The sequence below is a fragment of the Mirounga leonina genome, unplaced genomic scaffold (genome assembly GCF_011800145.1).
Source record: "Mirounga leonina isolate KUSES-001 unplaced genomic scaffold, KU_Mleo_1.0 Mir_115, whole genome shotgun sequence".
NCBI classification, from domain to species: domain Eukaryota; kingdom Metazoa; phylum Chordata; class Mammalia; order Carnivora; family Phocidae; genus Mirounga; species Mirounga leonina.
In genome coordinates, this window is record NW_023270268.1 from 68,020,463 (window position 1) to 68,030,290 (window position 9,828).

Below are 9,828 nucleotides of genomic sequence, written 5' to 3' on the forward strand. Positions count from 1 at the left end.
CAACATCAATATTGCAATATCCCAACATACCTCCAACACCTCTAGGAGATGTTGCTAATTCACCCAGGCAAAATGAATTTGAGTTTACACTTTTAGACATGACGCTGTGAGGAAAATGACCTTAGATGAAATTCATTGCTTCAAAAGAGAAATTCTCAAGAAATCAACCCCAAGATAGATGACATCTGAGAACAATTGTGTTCATTGATACAAATACACCAAGACCTCACTTACAACTCCTGGAGACTGGTCTATGCCTTTCCTTGCTTTTCTCAGGCACAAGCTTAAACAACTTAAGGAAACTGCAATACAATAGTTTATCCCCTATTTCTATTTTTTACAGACCAAGAGCTGTAACAAGAAAAGTTCTTACCCCATGGTGCTTCAGTTGGAATACATTTACAAAATTAACTTTGAAAAAAATTGGAGTTGATTAGTTACATTAGATATTCTGTCAACAAATCCAACTCATCCTAATCAATCATAATTAACACTGATGTTTGATGAGAGGTACAAGTAAGAGTAGTGAGTTGATGTGCTGAGATGCCCCTCTAGGGAACTGGGTAAAGCGTCTCATTATCTTCCACTTGAAAAAGAAGTGTGTTTGCTGCTTTGGTCAAATTGGCAAAAGAAATATATGCCCAACCTCTCATGGATATAGGAATATTTGGGACACAATGAGCAAATGTAACAAGGTTTTCGTTTTCTCAAGGAACAGCGTGTAAATGTCAAATGCCAAAGTCAAATGCCAGCTAACCCATGCTTTCCATTATAGTGCTTCAGTCCAAGATTGTTATAGACTATCTCCCAGCAAGTGTAGCAATAATTAAATTAGCATCCTTGGAAGGCCTAGAATAACCCCCTAGATCACAGAGGCGGAGCTGGTCATTGTATTACCCCAGACATATCCTAATAACCCCAGCTTGGCAAGGAAGGAGTTTCTAGAATGATTTGCTCCTCATCAGCATGCAACAAGACCGTCTAAGCAGACTGGATTCCCTGTAACTTGTTTCCCGCCAAGAAAGAGTGCTGCCTTCTATATAACTCAGATTCATCAAAGCTTTACAAAACAGAATTTTTTTTACCACTGAATTCCTTGCAGTTCTGCTAGACATAAAGGAGAGAAACAGGATAGTATCTGGGGTTTCATCAGAGCTTAAAGATGTTCCTCCCGCCCCTTCCTGCCTCCCCCAGAACGGAGTTCTCTCTCACTTGGATTTCCTGTCCTTCTTTTGAAACTGCTTGGTTCTCATCTGCTTGCTCTTTCATTCTAACTTGCCTTCCTCTACTTCGTCACTGTCCACTTACTGGTTAACCACTGGTTTTCCCACCTCTTTGCTCTGCTTGCCTTTCTCCTCCCTCAACCTCCCCCAACCCTGATCCAAACTCTCTTTCTTCCTCCTTGAAGTCTTCTCTGGAACATTTGAGGGAGCTGATCATCCATGTTTTCCCCATGGTACCAGCAACACTAATTCTCTGAACTTTTCAGTCAACCTCTTCGGCTTATCTTCCTCTTCCTCTCAAACACAGATTCATCCCCAATGTGTCCCTGAGGCTCTTTATCTTCCTTTCACAGTTCTCTCCACTCACAATCCCTTCTATTACTACAAGTGACTATTGAAATCAAATCTCATTTGCATACTCCCTCAGGTCCCTGGTAGAGTACAAACAATAACATCCAGAAGAATGTATTTTGTTTTACCGTAACTAATATTAAAACATATTCTCATAGTAAAACAAATATAAATATCAGTTTGTACACTTAAGATTTTTTTCATTTAACTGAGTATTTGTCAAGCTCGGTTGCAAAGCGAAGTTAAAAATACACATATGTGTTGAAAAATAAAATGTAAAATTAAAATAAATTTTCTGAGGAAGCATAAACTCTCTGAGAAAAGTTGCTTCATATGCCCTAATTCTTCTCTCCCCAAACAACTATAGTTGGGCCCTCACATACTCTTGTTTCGCATTTTCCGTACCTTCATGGACACTTCCATATGGCTCTCTCACAAGACCTTCACACTCCATATTGAAAACTGAATTCTCATCCCCTCCCAAGCCTGCTTCTCTTCCTAGGGATCCTATCTGTATGAGCAGCACCACCAGTCTGATGGTGACCCAGTCTCAAACTTGATAGTATCGGAATTCCTTTCTCTTCTTGCCTGCTCACAGCCAAGCCTGCACGTTTATGACCATCTTTTCATCAATTTTCTTATCTCCATTCCTACCCTTACTATCCTTCTTCTAGCTCCTACTTCTCTTTGCCTCAAGCACTGCAACAGTATCCTAAACGATCTTTCTCTTTTTTGCCACCCACAGGTATAATACATGCCTCCTCCATATTGATCATTTCCACTCTCAAAAGCTTCCTGAGATTCCCAACATCTATTGAATAAAGATGGAACCCCCTAGGCTGGCCTACAAAGTCTTCCCCAGTCTGGTCATAGCTTATCTTACCTTTTCCTACGTTTATTCCCCAAAGGTGTTATATTCCCACAAAAACATTTTACTTGAGCTTTACGCCAACATTAGCATTTTTTCCGTGTATCTGGGGGGAAAAAAACCAAAGTGAGGGTTAAACACTTAACTACAGGAACATTTCAATAAACAAAGTTTGGTTCTTAAATCCATCATGCCCCTTTTATCCAAGAGGGGTGCACCCCATCAGAGTGATGACATGTGTTAAACAGGGCATATCATCTGCTGCAGAAGCAGAGAGGTTTAATTTCGCTTTAACTGTTACCCTCTTCCCGTGTACCGCACTGCTGCCTGTCCCTTGGGCCTATTGGATTTCCATGTATGTGTATTTCCTTGCTTCTGTGTGATCTCAGCAGGAATAAATGAACATAAGATATTAAAATGTAATTTGTTCAGATCTTTGCCTTTAGGGTGAGCACTAAGATGCTGCCATCAGCCAGAAAATTTGTGATCTAATTTGGAAGCAGTGAGCCATGCTGTCTTCTTTCAGACACTTCAGAAAGCTGCACTGAGTTCCCACTTTCCCATGGTTTTGTGAAAACTTTTCTTTCAAGCTATAAACAATGTTGATTTTTTTTTTTTTCTCCACCTTACCATTCCAAGAAAGAGGAAAGGCAGGGAGTAGGAATTATACTCTTTAGCTGTCACTCTATTGAAATACCATGTTGCACAAGGAACGCACCTTAATCTCTCGGATTCTGCTCTATCAAAAACTCTCCCAACTTACCCACTTTTTACCAAGACATTTGGGAGGAAGCCTGTCCCTAGCCCTTGCAGACAGATTCCTGGGATCGGCACCGAACTGGCTTACACAAAGACTCTAAATTGACAGTTCTCATATCCTCTGAAAGAACTTTCTTACCCACGTAGCATTAGGTTGAAATCTTCAATACTATCACTAAACCAAGATCAAAGAAAGGTTTTTGTTTTTCTGTAGGAAATTTAGTTCCTCTCCCATCTTAGCCCTCTTAAAGACAGGTTGTTATTACTAGTTCATTGGTTTCTGCATTTTTTAAAAGATTTTATTTATTTATTTGAGAGAGAGAGAGAGCACGAACGGGGGTGGGGGGCGGTGGTAAAAGGAGAGGGGAGAAGCAGGCTCCTGGCACAGTGGAGAGCCCAATGCGGGGCTCGAACCCAGGACCCTGAGATCATAACCAGTGCTGAAGGCAGATACTTAACCGACTGAGCCACCCAGGAGCCCCGATTTCTGCATCTTTTAATTTAGTTTCTCAGCAAAAGAAAAGCATTTGTGGGGCTGTAAAAAATACCAGGTGCAAATTCTGGACTTTTTTAACTCTAAGGTTTAGTTAAGAAAGAAGTGAAAAGCACTGGACATGATTTCATTTAGAAGAACTCAGCATAGTGAGCAGTTGGATTAAATCCAATTTCAGAAAGAACCAGAAGCTACAGACAGATGAGCTGCGGAACTTCACAGACAGGATCTGAGAAGAGAGACTCAGAGCCCTTTTGGGGATTGAAGGATCCTCACACCCTCCTGCTGTCCTCCAAGAAAAAAGGTAAAGAATAGGTTTTAACTTCACAAATGAAATTTAATTCAGAAAGAGGCTAGTAGATTAATAGGCACATACAGAGAGGGAAAGAGTAAACAAACACTAACGTCTCCACACTAACTTCAGGGTAATACAATAGCAAAATGCTAGGCTAGCAGTTGAAAATCATGGCTGTTGGTATCTTCTTTACAAAAGTCTAGCAACTTCCTGAAACACAACTTTTTCACAATTAGATCTAGCAGAGAAAGCACTAGAATCCTCAGGTCTTCAGCATAAAAGTAACTGAGTCACACATTCATTGGCTTCTGTAGACATCAGCAAGATGTTTTTTATGAAGACTAATTGACTGATAGCTTCTTAACGCAACAACAAGGGACTGGAGGCTTTTAAAATAAGATGTTGCCTGGCAATTCAGACAGTAAATCTGACAGAAAGCAAATAACATTCTCAGCAAATGCAGTAGGCTTATAGACTAGCAAGCATGTGAGAGAGCAAAAGGGAGCATCTAAGGGCCCAGTGGCTGCACCTTTAAACAATGATAGTAAAGACATTGTCAGACATAGACACGCCCTTTAAAATTCTGCTCACCGCTCCATCTCATGTTTCTTCCAACACTGGGTCTCACTCACTCACTGCAAAGAGCAGTGTGGTTTGAAGGACAGAATGATGCCCCTGTGCTATACATTTACCTGTTCTAACCCCTCGATCTAATTTTGAAGAAAAATGATAAGGATCATGGTAGGGACAGAGTAGGCCTTTAATCACAGCCCAGAATGTGCATGTCTTTTCTTTCTAAATGCAGCATATTATAATGTTCTCCTTCCTGTAAGGTAGCAAAGATTCAGTGCAAATTATGAGAACAACTTTGCAAGCTTGATTAAAAGGCATATCAATTTCTAGGCATGAGTTTTATTTTTCAATCGCATTTTCCTCTGTGAAAACCTTTATTAGATTCTCAGCTCTAAGTGTGTTCTGACCATATAATTTAACAGAATGCTGCACTTCCATAAGCCTATTTTCATCATGCAGTCGATTGTTCATCATGAATATAAATATAATCCATAGGCTCCAACAAAATAGGCTACACTCTTAGGACTGCCTTAAAATAAAAGTTGTATAAATTGTCACTGAGAGTGACACAGCCACATTACCTGTATTTCAAATTGTACTGATTAAGTCTTTCATATACCCAACCCATTCGACAGAGATAATTAGATAGCATAGGAAGCTCTAGCATTATAAAATCAAAGAACGTTAAGTCTCATTTTAAGCTCTAAGTGTCAATCAGACGCCTCTCTCTAATGTTTATAAGCCATGACTGCCACCTACTGGCAAGCGTTGGAGATTGCAACGTCTGACCGAAAGCCACCGACTTCATCTTAACAATCTAACCATGGCAGGATTTTCCCCTAGAGTCGAAAGGCACCAGTTTCTGTTGTTTTGTTTTGCTTCTCCAAGAGATTTTTTTTTTTTCTTTTTTGAAAGGAACGGGTTTTGAGGAGAAAAAACAAGAGGCAGAGAGGCATGGAATAGAAAACAAATACAAATGGAAGCTGTTTTGCTAATTTTTCTATAAACACCATAAATTCGTACGGAGAATGCCCTGTACAAAACAACACAATAAAGGTTCAAAAATCAAGGCGTTCCCTTAGATGAGGCCGAAGACATCAGTCTCTAGTATTTGAATGGTAGACTTTAGTCCTTGTTTTTGGACCGATCCCTGGGTGTGTGACACAGTCCTTGCCTTTAACCAGGTTGGTACAGAAGCATGGCCACCTGGCCCAGGTGAATGTAGATGAAGTGTTTGGTTCCGTGTGTCACGTGACTACTGCAGTTCCTCCACACGATGCAGCGACAGCTCAAACTCCTGAATATGGGCTGCAGTGGCCTTCTCTATATTTCTCCAACGCCTGGGTAATACATTCCACCAAGTCCCGTTGCATTTTCTTGGGCATATGGCCATTTTTGATCCCAGCTTTTCGATGGCACATGGCTAACTTGGGGCGGGAGCGGGGCTGGTCAACTGAACCAGTCTCCTATGGGAGCGGCTGGCGATGCTCAGACTCCGCAGGTGTAGCCATCCCTACCAAAGCCATGGCCCATCTCTGAAATGCACCAGTTTCTTGTTAGCTGTATACCTTGACCCACTAGATGTTAATATTTTTGTAAAGAGGTCACACAGAAAGAGTTCTGGCTCTCCTCATTACATTTTACATCGTGTATGCATTATATACACAAAAGTACCTATGTTTCTGCACTTGTTTTTTTAGTCCATCCTCTCCTACTAGAATGTAAGCTCTGCAACAGCACAACCTTATTTTATTTACTAATGTATTCTACTGGGCCTAGAACAGTGCCCGGCACTTAGCGAATATTCATTGCTTACTATGAATAAATTAGCAAAATGATAATGTTGTTTTAAGGCAATATAGTATATTGGCTGATAGCCCAGGTTTTAAAGAGAAATGCTCTTGGGGCGCCTGGGTGGCTCAGTTGGTTAAGCGACTGCCTTCAGCTCAGGTCATGATCCTGGAGTCCCTGGATCGAGTCCCGCATCGGGCTCCCTGCTCAGCGGGGAGTCTGCTTCTCCCTCTGACCCTCCCCCCTCTCATGTTCTCTCTCTCTCATTCTCTCTGTCTCAAATAAATAAAATCTTAAAAAAAAAAAAAATTAAAGAGAAATGCTCATAAGTTGAAATGGTGGCTCCCTTTTCTATCTTCTGTCTGTTAGATTTTTGTCATGTTTCTTAATTTGTGTAAGTCTCAGTTTGCCTGTCTACTAAATAGGGATGACAACACCACGGTAGCTAGAACAATTAAATGGGCAAATGTTTATATGTTATTTGGCACAAAGTGTATAATAATTAATATTATGACATTATTATTAAGTCATATCACACAAACAAGAGATTTTTCAGAAATTTAATAAAGGCATTAAGGAGTTTTATCTTCACTGTGCATGCTAAGAGCTCTTCTTTCCCCATCATCCTTATCAACCCTGATCTACATCAGACCTACAAAATTCTCCACTTCCACCAAGAGCTTGTTCCAAGATGGTATCCATGAAGTTTTAGCATTCAGAGTCATAGACCCTTAGGGCTGCTAGGAGTTTCAGTGATATTTAAGAAGTCACTATTTTGGAAATCTCTAACCATGCTCTGAAGCACTTAAATAGTTCAGAACTCCTTGGAGAGTTTGTAAGTGTTTTAATTTACATTACAGCTGATACTGTATTTCATGACCTGCCAGGGAACCATTTTGTACGTACAGGAAAATATCTACCCATGAGCACTTCTGTTAGAATGTTAGGCAAGCGGGCGTCTGGGTGGCTCGGTTGGGCGACTGCCTTCGGCTCAGGTCGTGATCCTGGAGTCCCTGGATCGAGTCCCTGGATCGAGTCCCGCATCAAGTCCCACATCGGGCTCCCTGCTCGGCGGGGGGTCTGCTTCTCCCTCTGACCCTCCCCCCTCTCGTGCTCTCTCTTATTCTCTCTCTCACAAATAAAAAAAAAAAATTTTTATAAAAAAAAAAAGAACGTTAGGCAAGCAATAGATTTCAGCTTTAAGGAACTCTATCATCTCGTGTCATGTGAGGTCCACAAGTGGGGGTGGAGTTGCTGATCCACAGCTGGACAATATCGTGGGGAGCCCGTGCTATTATCGTGTTTAGTCTGCTGTCTACAATGCTGTTTTGTCTCAAGGCTGGTTCCTTTTATGGCCTTAGGATGCTTCTAGTACAAGTCTGGGCCACATGGTATGCCCTTCACATTCAGTGGGAGAGAGAGAATGGTTCCCAGAAGGATCCTAGGAGGGGGAGAGGGATTTTCCCATAAAGCCCTGAAAAACCATTTCTCTTGGCTCATTGGTCAAAATCCTAAAACATATCCATTCTCAAACTGGCTGACTCCAAAATTAACTGGATTGGTTTTAAAGTCTTAGATCAATCATGTTCCTTCCCTGGAGCCAAACTGAGGCAGCTTCCTCTGAATCTCATGGGCTGCATGAAGGAGGAAAGTCGACCTGCACAAAAATCCAGGATTATTAGAAAGGAAAAAAGAGGCAGGGCAGGCAGCTAAAAGTTCCCACTCTAATGAGCACACAGATATATAGTGGTCTGGTCTGGGAACATAAATGTCAGTATGCTGGATTGTTCCCGGTTTTAAAAAAAAAAAAAAAATTCAGGGATTTTTTTTTTTTTAAGGTGACATTTTCTGTAAGTCCACATACAAAGAATCCAATACGCTTCTACAGAAATGCTGCATATTTAGGTTTATTATGACATAAAACTTCTGTATACTTTTACTGAACAAGATATAGTTCAGGCAATAGGAACACAGGTTAAGTTAAAACTCTGAGTACAAGTGCCTATTGCTTTTCTGGGTTTCAGTTTCCCTACCTGTTAAATGAAAGATGGACTGGATGAGTTCAAAGGTTTTTCCCAACTACATTCTGTGTGTTTTACTCCATATCCACTGAAATCACCAAGAGAATATACTTAACAATTTGCATATGTTTTTATTCATCGTTCAAGTAAGTATTGACCTCTTATTATATGGACTCTACTTGGTATAGAACCGACAAGACTAACACAGCGTGAGGCAAGTTCTTGCCTTTCAAGATTTTATTATTTATTTATTTATTTGAGACAGAGAGAATGAGATACAGAGAGCATGAGAGGGAGGAGGGTCAGAGGGAGAAGCAGACTCCCTGCTGAGCAGGGAGCCCGATGCGGGACTCGATCCCGGGACTCCAGGACCATGACCTGAGCCCAAGGCAGTCGCTTAACCAACTGAGCCACCCAGGCACCCCAAGTTCTTGCCTTTCAGAACCTTCAGTGGGGAGAAAAGGCAGATAAAGAAAAGGTTAAAAGACAGAGCAACAAACAGTAGCAAGGCAAGCACGGAGTGGAACAGAGGAGGCGTGTCCTGGGCAGGAAGCGTGAGGCGAGGCACAGATTAGATTCAAGCCCCACCTGGGAGAACAGGTGTGATTTAGAAGATGGAACAGAATGCGGAAGAGGGGGATAAGCACACACTGCTGGTCAGCAATTGGCTTCATATGTTTATGAAACTATGAGCAGAGAAGATGGTCATGATGATGGACAACATTGATGATGACGGGGTGAGAGCTGCGGGCTACTGTGACCTACCAAGGGCAGTAACAGTGTTTCATATCGTCTTCACAATAACTCTAAGAAAGAGGTGTCGGCATCTACATTTTCCCCTCAGCTTATCCTGCTCAAAGTAAAAAAAAAAAAAAGGAGAGAGATACTCTCTGATGAGAAGACAAGTCCCTGTAACTTCAAAGAGCACACGGCCTTTACCACACCACCCCCGCCCCCCTCAGCACCCCCATGAGCCTGGAGTCAGGAAGTCGGAAAATCAGGCTGTGCTTCAGTTTATACAGGAGGGCCAGTTTAGAAAACCAAAAACATTGATGGCAAGGCTACATCTTCTTTTGTACAAATGGAAATAATTTTACTGATCTCACACCGAGGGGCGCCTTCAGGTGGAGAAGGATGCATAGTTTCAAATTTTCAAATTTCACAGGATTGAGGGGCTCTGTTGAAAGTCATGCAGTCCCTGGGTTGCTGGCTGTTGTGGGAGGGACGGACCGCTTGGAGAGAACACGAGGGATTCCTCACTGCCCGCCCACCCTTCACGTCCACCATACGGTCACCTCGTCACCTACAGGGTGACACTGCCAGGGGTATTCCGTTCAACTCAGCATCTATTTGGGGATCTCATGATGGTTTCTGGGGTCCAGGCAGACCGTGACACGCACCAACGCCCTCATCACAGGATCCCTATCTATCATAGGAAGCACACAAATCTACCA

General features: G+C 41.9%; 1 pseudogene; it reads right to left on the bottom strand.

Moving 5' to 3' along the window:
• Nucleotides 1–5,738: 5,738 nt before the first annotated feature.
• On the bottom strand, nt 5,739–5,983 carry LOC118000313 (annotated as a pseudogene).
• Nucleotides 5,984–9,828: the final 3,845 nt, after the last annotated feature.